General features: G+C 41.2%; 1 protein-coding gene across 1 annotated transcript in view; it reads left to right on the forward strand.

The window, feature by feature from the left end:
- The window catches only part of rsrc1 (arginine/serine-rich coiled-coil 1), a 120413-nt gene that overhangs the window by 57305 nt on the left and 43298 nt on the right, over positions 1-19810 (forward strand). The window lies entirely within an intron of this gene.

Below are 19810 nucleotides of genomic sequence, written 5' to 3' on the forward strand. Positions count from 1 at the left end.
CTGCTTAGAGAGTCCTCAGTGTGTCTGTACTGTGCTGCATCACTTATTTTCAGTGTAGATACGTGCCTTTTGGATGTTGATCCTCCACTTTCCCCTCGTTGCATTTTAGTTTTTTCAACTACATTTGCTTTCTGTCATAATCATACCCCCTTGGAATATGCATTATAGCAAGTATTTATAATATAAATATATTGGGAAATACAGTACAACTTCTAACTTGTAACCTTCGATGACAGGAAGCATGAACCTAACCCCCCTAACCCTAACCAAGTACTCTTATAGTGCAAGCATTAGTGGCACCAGTAGAACCATGGCCTTAGACGTGAAGGTGCAGACCGTCATCAAAGTCTTCAACCCACAAGTGTCTCATGTTTATTTTGGTTTCATCACAATAAAGTGATCCCGTCCTCATTTAAAGTTAGCCTAAGATGAATAGTATTCCAGAGACCCCCACATGCACATTCAAGTCATGAGTGAGGGAAAACTTCAGTTAATCCCATCCTCCTAAAAAGTAAATAAAAAAGCAGATAGAACCGAATCGTAGATTTGGATATTTGTCCCCTAAAAATGTATATATAATATATCATTTACACACATCTCTCCAAAGTGGCTACAAAATACCTACATGAACCAGGCCACAGTCTCATTCACAGATCAGCTACAACATTAAAACCAGTTACCTGTTTTAATATTGTGGCTGATTGGTGTGTTGGGATCTCCATTGTGGTTCTGAATGGTCTTCATGGTTGTTTTCCCAGTCTCAGCACCCCTCCCTGCACTCGCCACCACAACCTCACACACACTCACTCACACACACACACTCACCCTTGGCTTTGAGTGCTTCTGGGCTCATATTCACTGCAGCTTAATTTCAAACACTCCTCCCAGTACATAAGTCATAGATGTCACCATGCACGCGGTGTATATATTCCAGTGTGTATTCGAGGGGTAGAGTTGCGAGCCAGATGTGACAGGCAGAGATTGACTGTGGAGAAAGATGTCTTCATGTTTACAGTCACACACACACACACACACAGGACACACACACACATATGCAGCCCAGCACTTCAGGACAGAGCTCTAATTTCACCACAGGAAATATATGAAAGAACCAGGCATCTATACATCATCTATAAAGCACCCAGCAGCCACACACTTACCTCACATAAGACTTGTTCAGTCTTACTGTAGGTCAACAAACAACACTCCGATCCCCTGCTGTGATTCCACTGATTTTAACTTTGTGAAAGATGTTTTTTACATACTTTATTATACTTTTTTACATTAGTTTGCATGTGTGAATTTGTTATTCTGATGTGGGGATGATTTTACTTTGAGAAATCTAAGTTTTCTTTTGCTCAAATATGTTTTCTAATGAATGTCGCACATCCCTTGCCTGCCACCTCAAGGTTAATGTTATACTAATATTAGTGAGGCATCATAAAATTGAGCATGTGGCTTTGAGTGCAGTGGGCCAGACTGGTGCAGACACAGGCCCAGAGCCAGCGGCAGGGCTACAGGAGAAGGTTTAATGTGTCGGACACATCTCTGGTTTTCCTCTCTCTCCCGAAGGCTTCCAAAAGAACAGGTTTATGGCTCAGTCAAATATCGTCTCTTTACCAGAGAGCCCAGGCCTGTCTCTATATGGCCTTCAAGTGCCTGTGATCATATCGCTAATAATGACCCACAGTAAAATAAAACGGAGAACAGTTTTTGACTTGATAAAGCAGTTTATATTTGGGACTCAGACTGATGTATCTTTTAATTTCTCTCTTGTTCTCGCTGCCTTCTCCGTTTAGTGAGTAACCCTCACTAATTTCAATCATGGTTGCATTATTCAAAATATTAGGGTTTTTGCTGACCCCATGGCTGCAAAGTCCCTTCCTGCCAAATCTTATAAATCCATTCTTCTCACTTATTATTTTGGATTTTCCTTTCTCTTGTCCCTCTCCGTCTATCCGTGCTCTCACTGTCTATCTTACTGTCTTTGTTCCAGGGTTGTTAGCGGCCCGAGTGAGATAGGGATGGAAAGAGGGAGGGATGGAGGGCGAGAAGGAAGCAGCAGATGTTGGGAGGTTGTGTGAATGTTAATGTCCTGACGTAGCCGTGGAGCTTAAGCCTCCTCCTCCTCCTCCTTTCCCCGCGTTCCTCTCTGAGCGCCCGCCAGGCTTTCTCTCTCGGGGTCTCCTGACATCCTTAAAGCCCGCGGCTCTCCTCTTCTCCGCTCTCCTCTACCTCTTTCTCTCCCATCCCCTCCCTCTCTCCCTCCTTTTGTCCGTCTATGGACTCTCTCTAGTCAGTAGAGAGCAGATCATCCCATGGCTAAAGCGGCTCAGGCCTTTGTGTTGGGGGGCTCTGTGGACCTGTAATGAGCCCCCTCGGCTGGCCCGCTGGCCTGCTTTGTGCTCACTGGGGGCTTTGAGTGAGTGTGTATGTGTGTGTGAGGAGTGGGATGAGGAGGAGCGCAACACTGGCCCCCAATGAAAGAGCTGGATGGATATGTTTATGGGTCACTTCCTGCTTGGCCTACATATTAAACACATACACACACACTACACACCATATTTCCATGACAAACTCATTTATTAATTTCATCAGTAATAAGATACGATCATTGATTTATTTGTAATGTAAATAATTTGTAGGCACATACTTTTATATAAATTATAACAAGCTTTATTGTCATATCAATGAAATATAAGCATTAAACACACACATTTTAAATTAAGGTATTGATCGCAGTATTTATCCTCCATTCTGGAATATTTGATTGTCAAAAGTGTTTGCTACTGTCAAGAAAAGCTATGTTTTTTCATTTAATATCCAGCATAAAATATTAGAACTACTTCTATACTGATTCTTTAATTTTTTCGATTAGATCATTTAGTTTTTCTGCATGTCCTTGATCAGGGAACTTCTCCCATCATGCAATGGCCAGATTGCGAGGAGATCTCCTGCACACTTGGCTGTATTTGTTGGCCACATACTGTATTCCCTACTATGTAGCACCCTCATTTGTTTGGTCTTGTTCTGTTTCTCTGTTGTCTCCTAAACTGAAGAGTGAGCACCTTCAGACAAGACACCTGTCAGGTTGTCAGTAGTACATGTTTCAAAAAATATATCAGAAATGTTCATGTACCGTATTAGTCCTCCTCAGATATAAAGCACTCAGAACTACTTACTTCCATGCACACACACCACAGCCATGACACCCCTAAGTGTATATAATACTCTTTTCTTTCCTGCCACTTGGTAGGTTCTTGGCTCTTTTCATAGCGGTGTCCGTTTCCACTCAAATGAGCATGATCGCTGTGCGCAGTGGGCCTCTCCTTATCCACACATCAATAGGGAGTGTTTGCAGAACACCCACTAAGGACCTGAGGGCCAGGGGTCATCAAAACCGGCTTCTCCCCATTTGAACCTTTGACAGCAGCAAAACAAACAGTCCTTAAGATCTCATCAGTGGCTTGAACTTGGCAGGTGCCCACTGGTGTGAATTAGCTTTTTCTGGTGGTTTGCCATTTTGACACCTGGCTGGAGTTGGTAGGAAGATTTTTTTAATATAGTTGTAGTATGTTGAGCTGCTCTGCATATGCTTTACAGTTGTGACTATTATATACTGTTTGGTTAATAGTTTTGGATTCGGATTTGGATTCAGGATCAAAAGATGAGACAAGAATTCAGAATTTCAGTGTTGGTTATTTTTTTAAACAACTCGTAAGGTATTACCTTTTGTTTGATGTCTCCCATGTTTTAAGTGATCAACAATATAAGAAAAATAAGTAAATGTACTCATACCACACTGTAAAAATACTATGTTTTCTACAAGTAAAAGTAATTATTGCAGAAAAATGCACCCTGAAACTATTTTATCATTATTATTATTATTATTATTATTAGTCATGTATTTATATTTTTGTTGAGGTGGGGCTCATTTTTAACAATTTTGTATAGGACTGCACTTAGTTATTATTTTCACAATGAATTAATCAGCCGAACATGTCATCAGCTGATTAACAGCAGTCCAAAGAGACACCATCACAATGTTTGTTTTGTACAAGACTACTGCACTGTGTTCACAAGTAAAGAACGAATAGAGCAAAAAATTACTCAAAGCACTAATGACATAAAGGGTACAGGCCCACAAGGTAGGGAAACATATATATTGATCCCGAGGGACATTTAGGCAGGCCTCCAGTAGCAGCACACAAAACAGTCAAACACAAGAGCGTATGAATACTATAAAGGCAAAATGAGTCCAGAATAAGTTCACTGCAGAGAAATGAAATCCCCTGAACTACTACAATGCTGTCACTGTAAAGAAGTACGTGCTAAAGGAGATATTGACAATACAGATATTTTAAGTATAAGCTGATTGAAAGATCACAAGTAACAGAGTATTGAAGCCAATTTAAAGATAAATAATTGGAAGCTATAACTTTGCTACAAGCTACATTGGGCATTAAACTAAGCCTGTCAAATTATTGCACAGTACATGGAAGTGTATTTTAAACAGATGCATGTATTTGATGATAAAACTCATACACCACCACAGTCCAGTCATCATCAAAAATCACAGTCTCAAAGCACAGTGATTTTACATGAGGCCGGGTTTTTTGAACGGCACAGTTGACCATACTGTACGCGCATTTTTCTGTTTTGCCGGCGGAAAAAAGTTTAAGATGGTGCCAACATTAACAACACTGTTAACTGTACTGTACACACATTATTTCACTGTGAAACACAAGCATTTTTCACCATTTATTTTTGCAGTAGAGAAAAAGTTGACGCCGGCACAAAAGAGAAAGACCCAACTAACCAGAGTAAACAACATGCACATTAAATGTGAGTTACTCGCATCTCTCTCGTGTAGTTCAACAGTTCTCCCGTAACAACCGACAGGAGTACAGTGGGCAATTAGAGAGTGGTTACAACACTTGGGCGTTCATGATTTTCACATTTTGGTCGGAAATATTGGTGACAAATAGAACAAGAAACATGTTTTGCTCGCTCTTTTCTTTTCCGAGCTGTTCTTAGGTGCTCTGCTCGCCTTAAGGTTGTCAGTCGGCTCTTGATGTTCTTCTGCAGTATGTTAATACCCCCCTTCTGCTCCTCTGATGCTTTCTTCCACTGCTTTTTAAGCTGCCTCCTCTCTTGTTCCAGGCAGTCTCTTTCCAGCTTCCTTCTGGACTTGGGTTTCCATTGTTGGTGTTATCCGCTCTTTCTGTGTCACTCCAAAATTTTCCACTCCTTGGTCATAGATGAAGTTACCCATCCTCTCAAGTTTTGTCTCAACTGTGCCCTTTATCTTTTCCAGGATAGTTCTTGGGTCTGCATTGATGGCCTCCCATTTAGCTTTTTCTGATGCTCCAGGCCAGTTTACCTTTGTTTTGTAAAGGTTTCTTCTCCCTTGTTGGTTTTCCTGGGCTCTATAGCCTCTTCTGCTACTGCCTCTGTGCTTGAGATAATTTCCTCAGATACAGGGGGACTGATGTCCTGCAAACTTTGGGTTGAGTCCGATCCCTGTGCACCTCAGCGTCGTCAAGTGTTTTGGCCTTGTATGTAGGGCCAAAGAATGTTGCTGTCAGAGGGAAAGAACAATGCGGCACCGCCCCCTTTTCCCCCTGGAAGAATCTAGACATTACAAATATATTGGTGACAGAGAGATGCCAGTGATGCTAAAATGTACTGCCTACAATGGGTGTGACCAAAGTTTAGCCTCCTTAATTCTTCACTGCAGCAAAGGGTCCGCTCACCGGAAAGGGGTTAAAATGCGAGTGGAGCTACTGTGGTTGCTTAGGCAGTACATATAATATTTTGGATGCGATACAGAGAAGATTAGCATGACCTCTCTGTGGCAGAGAAAATCAACCACGGTAATCAGCCACTGCATTGGCTGTATGGACACCTTCCTACCTTCCTGCCACACATGCCCCTTACCCGAAACTTGCTCGGAAAGGTAGCACATCGACCGTACCATCAAGTCTCTGGTGTGCTGCTCCACCAGAGTGGAGGCGAGACGCACTGTTGCGTCCTTCATAAACCTTCATAGGGCCGACCACCCTCTTGTCTAGTGGGGTACGAAGTGACTACTTTTTGCCCAAGTCAAAACAACGAAAAGGAAACAAAGGATTTCGTGTCTCTGCTTACTTGTACGTGAGAACAGCTGGAAACAGCTCCTGGTGTGCCAGGTCCAGCTGTCCCAAGATGTCCTGTGCCCATGCCGCATACTTCCTCTTACAAGCTGTGCATTCCGTGCCCATGAAGTACAGACAGTCCTTTAGAAGCCAGCACCGGTCAGTCTGCGCCCACAGTTGGGGCACGTGAGCCTGTAGGCCCACATCCTGTAGGGCGCCCACAGGAAGAACCGGCACTGGTAGAAGGCATGGGCAGAGGGGGTCTGCGAGTACAGGGGCCGGCTCCCAGGGTTGACCACCAGAGGCGCAGCCTGCCGGTGAGGACAGGCTGCTTGTCCGTGCCGCTGGTGAGAAGAGCCCGGCCCACCCAGTCCTGCTGTGCCTACAGCAGAGTCTGCCTCCAGCCCTACGGCAGCAGCTGCGACAATCATATCACATATCTAGATTAAACTCAAGCAGACAATATGGACAACTACAAGTCTGCGCACATGCCAATTATTGCAAACAAGGGTCATGTTTCTTTACTTTCTATCACCTAAAAATAGGCCTGTCTGTTGCAAAAGTTGTTTTAATGCATGTAGATGTAAACACAACAAAACAAAAGTTGAAATTCAGAATTCTTGTCCTATATTCATCTTAAACTTAAATGTAATCAGAGAACAATAAAAGCAAAGGAACTAGTCTCGCCACTCCAGACCTGTTTGCTTATCGAATACACCTTTGTAAAGATAGATGAGAAGTGGGAACGACAATAATTGAATTGGAAGTGTGGAAACCAAATGTAACTCTATTTTCAAGATTGCCAGATACGTAGATAGATACGTCTGCAAGGCTGATGGTGCATGTTGGGTTACGAGCATGTCCGTAGAAGTGTGACTCTCCTGTTTGTGTTTATATGTGTCTCTTTATATCTGCTCTCTGATTGAGTGACAGACATAAACAGGCAAAGAGGGGCGTGACCAGCCGAGCTTATAGCAGCATCATTCGAAGACTAATTCTTCCACAGTAAATACGGGGTGTTAGGCTTCTCTGTCGCAGCAGGGGTCCTGAAGACACACACATACACACACAATCCCTTTCTCTCTCTAGCTCGCCGCTTCTTTCCTCCGTCTTCCTTGTGCTTCCAATTCCTGTTGCCCCTCCCACCGCCCCAGCCCACCCCCTTAGGCCCTGACAGATGTGTGCTGAACAGACCACATACATGGAGGGTGTCACCTTACCCCCTCTGGAACTAAAGGGCTAATGCACCACATTTAGGAGGCTGCCGCCCTTTGTTCTGCCAGGGTAAGAGGTGACGGCGACAGGAGACTGAGACGAGATCTTTTTTTTTTTTTACATGTCCCCAGTCTCTTTCATTGCTTCCCTCCACATATTTTTCACTATAAATTTGTTTTCCTCCCTTTCTCATTCATACCTTATTTTCCCTGCGCGCTTTGATCGTCATCGTCCTAAGATTTAACAGCCATCATTGGAATGCGACGCAAGACTTTTTAGGCAGTGAATTACAGTTATCACACATTATCCGTCTTTTTCACATCACCATCAGTGTGGTCGTAGCGCTGCTTTTTTGTGTGACAGGACTACGGTGATTGTCACAAACACCAGCCAGTACTGACCTTCATCTCAAAGGGGATTTTCTCAAGGGGATTACCCAGTAATAACTCGTAACTACCTGTTCTCTTTGCTGAATGTGTGATTGTAACAGCAGCAGTGGCATGCTGCTTTACTGTGAGCAGTTTGAACTGAAGTGTGGGCTTTTGTTGTTATGAGAATTAAGTGTTTTTGAGCCAAAAGATGGTAAACAACTTGACACCTTTTTTTAAAAGAATGTGATTCTCTTTGTTGTGAGGGTCAGGGGTTCTTATTTTTAATAGACTGGTTTTCTTCCTATATTACTGCTTTTGAATCACAATTTTTGTGGTTTATTTGAAAAGGCTCAGTCAAAGATCAGTATGGGAAGAATAAATTGTCTTATCACGACTCACATAGTTTAATGATTAGAACAGCCTGCTCCTTTGAGGAGATTTGCAAATATTTATCCTGCAGCACTTTTAAACACCAGTTTTAAAAGCTTCCACTTAAGACGTCAACAGAGATGCTCCCAGCCTTGATGCATTGTAGGGATTTCATTCAGTTCGATACTTAATGTGACTTTTTTATATGTGTGAAATATCCAAACATAGTGCTAAAAATGTATCATGATAGCTTCCACCATATTCAAATAAATGAAACAATGACACAAAAACAGCAGAAATCTACTTTGCATCTGTGCAGGAATGTGTCTGCTGTTGTTCTTTGGAAGGATAATGGCACAGAGGGGTGTCCTGTAATTAAGTCTCTGTAACCATTGATCAGCTGGATTTATGTGCCATTACCTCACTGTTCTAGTCAACAGTTGTAATTATGTCTCACAGAGAGGGAGACGGGGAGCGGGGCCTCCAGTAACATAGGATCCAAATACCTGAATAAGCTTTTATCAAAAAGCCTCTGCCGCTCACTAAGTAGCAGATTGACAGTGGTGGCAGACACACTGACCTCCAGAAGAGATGGATGGATGGATAGATGGAAGGGTATGACGAGCTTGGTTAGAGAGCCATACCTCATAGTAAGAAGCTTTTGCTCCGACCAGCTCAAAATAGGTCTTTTTATGCTTTAAAGGAAATATGAGTTTGGGACAGGTGTCTCCGTTCAGATTTTATCTATTTGGGTAAGAAGTAAGTCTTTCGGTTCAAAGGTGTCTGTCAATGGTGGGACAGCCTGAGTGACAGAAGGACTGCATGGATCAGAGGTTTATGGTCAATTGATTTTTGGTTTGTTTTATGGGTATAATAAACACAGGTCCTGCTGCGCCCTGTTTTTTTTCTTTCTTTGCTGTAGTAAGCTTGTAGCCCCCCCAATTAAAGGGCTGCATTCTTCAGAGGCTGCATTGAAAGACAGATTGCGTCAATGTGGTGTGACAAGGCTGTTCCATTTTGAAGGCTCCTACAAATGTGGCTGAGAAGTGCGTCCTTCCAAAACCCTGAGCAACAGAGGACCCAATGGTTGGATCCTTCTTGGGCCAAGCTATCCCCAGGATTTATTGTGGTAGTGATGAAGCTAGCTAGCTAGCTATGGGTTGGCCGAGCTGCAATAAGTGCAGCGGCTCATGTAGCTAATGATGCAATGGTACAGACAAGCTGGTGATGCAAATAGAAAATCCTCTGTAGACCAGTCCATCTCATTTTGACCTTGTGGACCACCAAGGCCACCGCTGTGAGTAAGAGATGTAAAAGATCATTTCAAACAAAAAGTCATACCCCATTTGGAACGTATATAACGGCTTTTAAACACTTAAAGCAGCTAAGAGTTATTAAATTCTATTGGATTTTCACGAATGCGACATTTCAAAAGGCATCTAGTTCTGTGAGATGATGCTTTGATTGAGGTACTGTGAGGGCCCTGGCAAAATCTCCAACTTTTGCCTCTTAAGGTAGGCCATTGTTTATACTGAGGTATGTTTGGGATCAATATCTCCATTTAATCAGTGTTTATTTTTACAGTCAGCGTAACGTTTTCTCCCAGAATATGCTGGTATCTGATTAAATCCATTCTTCCCTTTACCGGTGAAGTGTTCCCATTGACACTGGCTACACCGCAAACTTGAAGCATGATCGCTCCACCCCCCTGCTTAACTGTCAGAGAGGAGTTCTTTTTTGAAAACATACCTTTTCTCATCGCAGCCAAAAAGTTCTGTTTTAACTTCATCAGTCTCCAGGACTTGTTTCCAAAATGCTTCAGGTTTGTTTAGATGTTTCTTTGCAAACCTCTGATGCTGAATTTAGAGCTGAGGATGCAAGGTTTTCATCTGATGACTCTTCCATGAAGGCCATATTTGTTCAGATGTTGCCGCACAGTTGAATAGTGCATACGTTTTGATTTGCCTTTCCAGCAATCTTATGAGCGTTTTTCTGGGGCTTCAAGATTTCAACTTCATCTCTGCTCTTTCTCTTAACTATTACTTCTTAATTACATTATAAACTGAGGAAACAACTACCTTAAAACAGTATGAAGCTTTAAATGTCCTTCACTTACCCTTTCCTAATAACGATTGTGTGCAATCCATATACAGAACGAGCTAATTCAGGTCTGAGACTTTGGTAAAAGAGCTCAAATATCCTCCACCTTGATTTTTTTCTCCCTCGTTAAATTAGCATAAAATGTTGAAAGAATATTTCATCTTTTACTTCTTGCCCTTTTTTGGAGATCAGTTCATCTTCTATGCGTGACGAGAGGTGCCCAAACTTTTCATGGATCTGATTTACTCTTTTTTTTTTCTTTATTCTCAGTTGTACTAACTGTGTGTAACAATAGAGCTTCAATAAAACATAACAACAAAAGTAATAGTTAGTTTATCAACATGAAAATTAGGCTCCAATTACTTGATAATTTGATAAGTGATTAATTGTTTGAGGTTATATCAAGGCTTTATACAAGAATAATGAAAATATTCTGAATTCAGTTTCTCTCTTTGAATATTGAATAACTTTTTTACTCTTCTGTGATAATAAACAATCTATTTTGGCAATGGTTGGACAACACAAACGGTGGAAATAGAAATTTTCCACTATTTTCTTAAACTTTGTGACCTAACAATTAATCAAGAAAACAAAAAAATAGATGAGATAGTTTATAGTTGCAGCATTAATTAAACCAAGGGAATCAATTAGATTTGAAATAACTGTGATTAAAAGAAAAGGTCAGCAAGAACATATTCAACCATTAGTTTGATCATCCAATGATCATTTAAGTAATTTTAAAAACAACAATGCCACATTGTGGTTCACGTTTAGCTTCTGTGAGTATGTACAGCTTTTCTCAGTTTTTATATGATTGTAAATTGAACAAGTTCATGTTTCGGAAATTCTCTGAGACAAAACAAGACATTTGAAAACATCTGCTTTTGTATTTATCACCGTAGTCTTACAATTCATAGACCAAACAAATAATCGATTAGTTGAGAAAACGCTCATTAGTGGCTGCTCTTCAACCAAGCTCTATTTGATGTACGAGTAGGTGCTGTTTCTGTCCTCATTTTGTTGTCAATTATCCTTGTTTCGTAATAGTTGCCAGTTTTTCTTAAGTCTTAAGGTCTTGGGTCTGAAAGTACTCATCAAATTAGTGTACAATTTCTCCGACCAGCTTTTGGGAACAATATAAACAGTATTAGAGAGAGAATGTCAGCCACTTAGAGGAAATTCCACGATCCTGTGTGTGTGTGTGTGTGTGTGTGTGTGTGTGTGTGTGTGTGTGTGTGTGTGTGTGTGTGTGTGTGTGTGTGTGTGTGTGTGTGTGTGTGTGTGTGTGTGTGTGTGTGTGTGTGTGTGTGTGTGTGTGTGAGAGAGAGAGGAGAGAGCAAGATTGAGAAGGCTTTGTTTTTCTTCTGTGGGCAAATTTCAAACAGCATCTGGTGAGCTCTTGAAAAAGACCATTATGAGTATGTTCAAATCCAAACTGAAACGTTTTTGTGCCCTCCTCCCTCCCTTTTCTCTCCTCCTTGTTGTCGGTGTTTGGAGACACATGGTGATGTCTTCTCCTCCCTCCTCCCTCCCTCTGTTTCTGTTTCTCTCTTTCTCTCCCTCTTAACATGTCGACATTTCCATAACAGAAAAAGAATATTTTTAATTTGCTGCTTTCCATAATTTTGCAACATATGGTATAAACGATTTTGATGCAAATGTATGTGCTAATTATTTGCAGACGAGCCTTAAACAGGCCAGCCATTGAAGTGAAATGAAAGCAAATTTGCAATCACCTTAAATTTTGCTAACCATTTACTGTTAAGTAAACTTTGCTAAGTAATTTAATTACCTTGGACCACTGGCAGGCGCTCAGGTTTTTTTTGGTAGGGGAAAAGGGGGGGTGGAAAGCAGAGTGAGAGAGAGATGAGTAGAAAAGAGTAAGGACAGTCTATACTGGTAATAAGAGTATTATTGAATTCCCACCATGTATAAGGCAGTGCTTAAATTTATTTTTATTTTTTCTAGGGCACCTTTTTAAGAGAAAGGCACGGAAAAGATGTGAATCTTTTAACAAGTTGTCTTGTCACATCTTGTGGTTTTTTAGCGTCGGACTATCTCAAGTTTGTGTGTTTGTAAATGTTTCTGTGGGGCTTTAATAGATGTAGCTGTCCAATTGGCCCTGGAGTAGACATAAATGGATTGCAGCAAAGTGTAGACCTGTGCATTCCTGCCTTCATGAGTTGTAATAATTTCTGCCCTCTGACACACTATTCTTCATGTTAAGGCCAGGGCTGCACAATTATGCCAAAACTGCAATCGCATTTTCCCTAATACTGTGGTCATGGTTGTTAATCATGACTGTTGGTCTGTCAGTTTTAGATGGGAATTCAGAGTGACTTTACAGTGTGGCACAGGAAGAAGATCCTTTGCCTCATATTTTATTGTATTACACCAAATTAAATGTTTTTTTTACACTTGCCATCAGAAAAAAACACTTAATTGTCACATAAAAAAAAAAAGAAATCAACTTCATCTGTGCTTATTACTTTTTATTCAAATCACCTGAATAATTGTCAGTAGTTAATATATATTTCACCTATCTGCACCTCACTGTGCTCTGGTGTCCTCTTGCGACCCAGAAACATGCAGGTGGGGTGCATTTCACACTTTAAATGGTTCATTGGTGTGAATGTGTATCTGTGTGCTGTGATAGACTAACAGCTTCTCCCCTCCCACCCCCACCCCTACCCGTGACCCTGAATACGAACAGCGAATAAGGAGATATAGAAAATGGATGGATGGATGGATGTTCAGCGTTCCTGTTACACTGGACAAGGATGGGTTGCTGCAGCAACCTTGGCCTTCGCACACATCACACTGGATTCCTCTAATGGCTCTTTAGGCGTTTGAACTGATTGGTAGCATTGCTTTAAGGGACAAAAGGACAACATCAGATCTGAGGCTTGTTTGATTTCACTTAAGACTCCATAAAATATTTACTTGATACATACACGGAAATAATTCTGTGTTTACCTTTTTTTTTTTATTTCTTTTTTTTATCAGCAGCTGATATTTATATTATCAGTTGTGCTACATCCTTGTAGGATTGAGCCTCGGGGGAAGACAGATGTAAGTCCTGACAAATGGGATGAATGATGTGGCAGAGCAGAGCTTCTCCTGAATAGCAGAGGATTCTGTAATTGTAGCTGGTCACAGGTGACACTTGTTCAGGTCGTAGAGCGTTGTTGATTAGATTACATCTAAAATCACATCAGAATGCCTGGAAGCAAAATACTGAATTCCAAACTGAGCAGGTCAGGGCTTTGTGTGGAAGCTTTGCAACCACTCATACTTGACTGTTTGTGTGTGAGAGATATATTAATGAATATTCCAAAGTTTAAAGGTTGCTAAGACCTTACATGGTCATTTCTAGATGGAGCAAGGTTAAACTTATTAAATGATGTATATATAATATAATATATGTATTAAAATTATATTATAGATTACACAAACCGTGTGATGCAGAGACCAAAGAGGAGTTGAAAAAAATTGTTAATCTGCAGTGGACTCGTCTTTTGTACTTTCTGGGTTCGTTTTCAGGTTATTTATTTACACTTTTTGCTAATGAGTCAGCTTTTGAGTGTTGTCAGCGACTGGCAAGAAGTGGCAGAGGCAATGTTGCACAATGTATTTGTGAGTGGGCCTTCACCGTAATTTTCAAAATATCAAACTACAAGATCTATAAAATTATAATGTTTTGCGAGTGAATGTCACATTACACAATTCGACACGATTAATTTAATTTGTTGGTTGTTGTCATGGCTAACGGTCAGTGGTGTGAAAAACACGGACACCCTGTGCAGTTGTGTAGCCTTCGTGCTGGACTGCATCAACTAACTGCAAACACACGGGTTAGATTCTCAAAGCTTCACATGATCAAGACGAATATCTGACTTTGCTGCCTTTTTTCATCTTAATCAGCTTCTGTGGGGTGTGTGTGTGCCAGTGCACTCCAGTGTTTGTGTGTGCTTGTGTGCCTGTAGGTTAATGAATATGTCTGTTTCTGTGTGTTACTGTCATGGGTTTAGCTGCTTCTATAACAAGCTCACCCACTGGTTTCGATTTTAAATGTAACTATAAGAAAAGTTTTCCTGTACAAGGTTGTATTTTGCTGTCGTCTATAACCAGCTGCCATTTCAAAGGAGGCAACACTCAAAGTTTTTTATTTTCTTCCTCTCTCCCTTCACACCAGCGAGGCTCCACAGACACACACAAGAGGGCGAGGGCGAGGATGGAATTGAAGTAATAAAAACCCCTTTGTTTTAGTTTGTATTGGACCATTCATCATCACTTTATTTAATACGAGTCTGTAATTGTGCCATCCCCAACCATCGCTAATGGCTGTGTTCGTCTGTGTTTGCTTTGTTGATGGAAATGAATGAAATTAGGATAAACAACCGCAGAGTCGCGTGTAATCAAGCCCTGATTAATGTACCGGCGTTTCAGCGCCGTTTCTCATTCCACAACACCTGATATCTTTCCCATAAACAAATTGTGTTTGTCTAAATGAAGAAATTAAATGACGCATTTGATGAGTTTATGATTGACCCGGTCTGGCTCGTGGCTCATTACTCTCTGTCTGTTGAGGCCAAGAGGTATGTGACTAATGCTCTGTCACTTCCCACACGAGAATTTATCACCACCACTGATTAATGGCAGCCAAACAGCATTTTAATAATTTTATGATTGTGGTTTCTGGCAGTCACAGAGAGAGATCGAGAGAGGGAGAGAAAGGACGGTAGACGGTAGCGGGGGGGACGTGGGGTGTTTAGAGGGTCCTGAGAGAGAGAGAGAGAAAGAGAGAGCGAGAGGAAGCGACAGAAAGTGTTCATCCCAGATTAAATGTTTCATGCCATAGCCGGCTGAGCAGACGGAGGCATGATTATGCGCCGTGTGAACATCCCCATGAATCTTCCTCTCTCACTTGAAAAGTATTTCATACACATGTTTAATGAATTTCTCCCCCCTCATTATTACATTTACTTTTTCCACTGGAAAGCAACAAATTGGCAACAGATCAGTGTAAAACGCCTCAACGGTGAGCGATTGCTTCCCTCAGGAGGTGAAATATGGAGGCGGATCTGGGAATGGGACTGATTTACAGGTTAGGAGATATTGGGGGTTAAAACATTGGTGCGGCACATGAAGATCATGATATCGCCTGTAGATTTGAATGCACAGTCTGATATTATATTACAGCAGGAAAGGGTATGACTGCACATTATTTTTAGTTTCATACTGTCAATTTACATGTATTTTTTCATGTAGAATCAATCATGAACTGCTCTTTTACAAACATATTCCAACATGTGAAGACATTCTTTATATATTCATGATGTTTCTTGACAGTACTGTATGTGTGAATGACTGGCCACTTTGCCACAGGGTTACAAAGAGGCCGCACAGACAGTTAAAAACAATGATTCTGTCCACACCAATATTTGTAAATATGGGCACAGACCTGAAGTGGTTCTGTTAGTGATCTGTAGATGCTTGCACGGTAAATGAGGATAGAGAGGCTGCATGCATCAGGAGGAATTACAAGACTGACCGCTGCAGCATGTTATTAGTTATGTGACGGCACTATTTCATTAGAACATCTTTGGGCTTGTGCCTGTTTCAGTCTGTGATGTGGTCTGTTAGTAGGTCAACTTCTTTTTCTATGGTGCCTTTCAAAACCAGGCAGTGAATTGCAAAAAATATATATCAACTATTTTAACATAACTGGTGAATAATACTGACGCACCTGTATCAAGGTGCATCTTAACTTTCTCTGGAAATGCAATTAAATATTACAAGTGACCAAAGACGTTTAACTGGAATAACTTATTCTTCTAAAGATCTATTTCAAAGTCCCACTCTAGCAGTTTATTACAGCGCCTAAAACTCTGCTCTGTTATGCTAAGAAGACTCCGCCCCAGCTCCCAGTCCCCCCACCCTCACAGCTCACCTGCAGTTAAGGAGCCTGCTCCAGCAACTGAGCCCCGCCCACATGTTGACAAGATTGGTTTCTTAGGTGTGTGACATCACAAACCCTGACTGCTTGAATCTGTGTTTCTCATACTGGCATTTGCTTACTGCAGTGTTATGGTGGACACACTCAGCCATGGCACTGACTGTTTATTTCTCTCAAAATATGTCTTTTATCATATAAAAGACAGAAGGGGGACATGTTAACATGTTAAAAACTTTATTTTTACTGGGGGGGGGGCTCATGACTTCAAATTCCGAATGATGTGGGCTTCATCATTTTTCAACACCTTGATTATTTAAGCGTTAGTTACATATTATGACCTTCTGTTGGATTGATGCATGTGCTTGTGTTTATACTCCTGGGGCCTGAAGAGTTCAATTCTACATGTATATGCCAAGGCACATACTGTACTGAGTACAGTGGTTTTGAACAGCATGTGTTTCATTCCTGCCACACCAGCAACCTTTTCAAAGTGAATGTTAGTTTGAATTAGATTAGTGTGGGTCATTTTTCCTCCTAACTCAGAGACACAGGAATAAACGCAGCGCGGTTTATAAACATTTAGACACCTGTCGTCTCCAATCTCACGTGGCAGGGCTCAGGAACAGATGGAAGTCGTGAGTTGTTTCAAACTTCTAATGAAGTCTTAATTTCATACAGATTGCCCTGTTACCCTGCCCAGACTCTCTCTCTCTCTCTCTCTCTCTCTCTCTCTCTCTCTCTCTCTCTCTCTCTCTCTCTCTCTCTCTCTCTCTCTCTCTCTCTCTCTCACACACACTCTCTCTCAGCGTATTGTTTCTTTGTTCTCTCTTCTGTTACATGCTTCTGTCTCCCCTATCTCCTACTCAGTGTCCTGTTCTCTTTCTTGAAGTCTTTCTCCACTTAGCGACTGTGGAAGTTGGTTGTTTAAACACTTTTCCAAAAATCGATGTCATAACCCGTCTCACATTAATGCTTTGAGATTAAATAACTTCCACACTCACACTGACTTTAAAGCAGTTTTAGGTGGTGATTTCTTCCATGATTTATGTCTGAAACGGCGGAGCTTTCTAAGGACAATACATGCTTTCAGACATGAACATGGCATTTTCCTGAAATTGTTGAAAAGGGGCTGTATGTTAGAAAGCCAATGTCCAAGCCATTTCCAGAACTTTTCCTGTCAGCCCCCAAGTATCCGTAAAATATCAAAGTGAGCCCAGCATGTAAGAATACAGCTGGAAAATGTTCGGAAAGTTTGCAGCCACGGAGTGGACATGTTGACGTTTTTAACATGTGACCTGCGCAAAACTAAAAATAAACCAAAATGAATTATGCATAGTGTCCTGCCTCCTGCATGCTCTACCAATTAATGCTCTGAATATTTACTTACTTCCTTATATGGGAAAGGCAAACTCAGACCCAATTCTCTGGACACTTTCCAGAATTCCTGTCTGAAAACGTCTTAACAGAAAATCAGCAGGTGGATTTATCTCCATTAGCTGTAATTCCAGTTTCTTCCCAAAACATACTGTTTTCTCAACATGCTCATGTCCCTTGTCTTCAAATTTTGGCATCTCCACCTCCCTTCTTCCCGCGCTGTTCCTGCATGTCTTTTGCACTCGCTGTTGGCGTTGGGTTTACTGTCCTCGCTCAGTCATAACAACTTAAACAGCTCTCCTCTGTGTGGCGCAGGGGGCTGATGACAGAAACATCCACCCACACACATTAAAAAGGGCGGCACTGCCACATTATTTACAGTAGGCTACACGCACACATGCACACACACATGCTCACACACATGCTCACTTACACCCATCTAAATTGTTAATTTCAAGATACCACACCCAACACTTTTCTCCTTTCTTCCTCTTCCTGTCTTAATCCCTCAGTCCGAAACTGGTGCTTCTAATAGAGGAGTGAAGAAAAATAAATAGTTAATTAATCCTCCATTGGCTCAGTCTTGCATATTTCTGCCTAATTAGTAAACCAGGCAATAAGGGGCCCCTGGGTACCCGTCTCCTCCCAGCCAGGGCCCCGTCTCCCAGAGCAGAACTCCAGCCGTGTGTTTAAGGAGAAATAAATATCAGAAAGTACATTGCTCCTCTTTCATCTCCTCGTGCTGAGAAGAGGGAATTACTGCGGGATAATTAATGTTCATTTAATTTCCCTTCTTTCTTCTGCTCATATATTAGCATTCTTCAGGTATTTCTTGTCTCTCCATGTTTCCATCACTCTCTTTCTCCCTCACTCATGTACAATCACAGAACAGGGCCTTTTTCATAGCTACGACATCTGCAGGACACATGTTCGGTGAATGTAGATTTGTGTGAATGTCAGTGCACTGTGAATTAGTGTGTCAGCTTAAAAGAAAGATGTCCAGGCCTTTATCTGCTGATGGTGAAAGGATGTTTTTCTGAAGTCTTCGACATTATCCCTTGTTACCAAAGACTAATAATTCTTTCTCAGTTTGATTCATGTGTCTTTAGAACTAATGGACAAAGTTAAAGCCAATCCAAGCTGCAGACTCCAGTGCAGAGATTGATATATGCTCCGAATAGAATTATCTTGATTCAGCTTTGTGGAATTCTTGGGGCTGGATTCAACATCCACAAGGGGCCTATGGTTGAGCTTTACAGTTACACACCTGCAAAGTCACAGCCAGGCATGCACACATGTTGAGCTTTTTGGGGCTAAACTCTTACCAAGTTGCTTTTCTAAAATGCAAGAAGAGAAGTTCAACTTAAAGTAATTGCACACTGTCTTTTTTTATATTAACGTTTTCGTCTAAACAACTTGCATCTAAAAAATTTGTGAGTACAGCCTTAAATAACCTTTTACTTTGATTCAAGTTGTGCCATCCTTCGTATCTGAAAAAGTTAAATCTTTGTCAGTAAACACTCAGCAGTCAAAGATATGATGTGAAATTTTTTTACCTTAAAACATATTGTGACCCCTTTCAGAAATGATACATGGGCATTCGAACTGAGAATTGCCCTGCCCTATATGGTAAATGGTCAATGGTAAATTTATATAGCAGTGTTCTAGTCTTGACGACCACTTAAAGCACTTTACAGTTCAGTTTTTTCCATTTACCCATACACCCATGGGCTTCACAGTTTTCTATGAAGCCATCAGGGGTTCAGTACTTTGCGCAATGACACTACAACATGCAGAATTGGGAAGACTGGGATCAAACCGCCTTCTGGTTAGAGGACGATCCGCTCTACCCCCTGAGGCACAGCCTCCCCTGCTGTGTGTGTCTATGTAAAAGGAAACTTGGTGGGGGCATATTGTTTCAGGCAGCAGTTAGTAAATCAAATACTTTATAATACTAATAATTTATGACATCAATTTTGAGTGATTTGAGTGATAGATATGAGAGTGTGGGCTCATCAGGGGCCAAAGTAGATATAAAAGTAAATGTAAAGCTAATGGAGTATTATACAGCAAGTGTTTTTAATAGTTTATATCACATAACAAGCAATAATTTCATTGATTTTCCATATTTAATCAAATGGTTTGATCACAACTAGCCTAATGTGGCTGCTCAGTATCATAAGATGCAGGTTGAGTTGTGTGCTCTGACAATGTTCCTTATGTCAACATATACACCAGTAGAAGATGTGTCTTGTGACAGATGTGGGTTAACCTGGCTCCTCATA

Source organism: Hippoglossus stenolepis, chromosome 4, assembly GCF_022539355.2.
Source record: "Hippoglossus stenolepis isolate QCI-W04-F060 chromosome 4, HSTE1.2, whole genome shotgun sequence".
Classification (NCBI taxonomy): Eukaryota; Metazoa; Chordata; class Actinopteri; order Pleuronectiformes; family Pleuronectidae; genus Hippoglossus; species Hippoglossus stenolepis.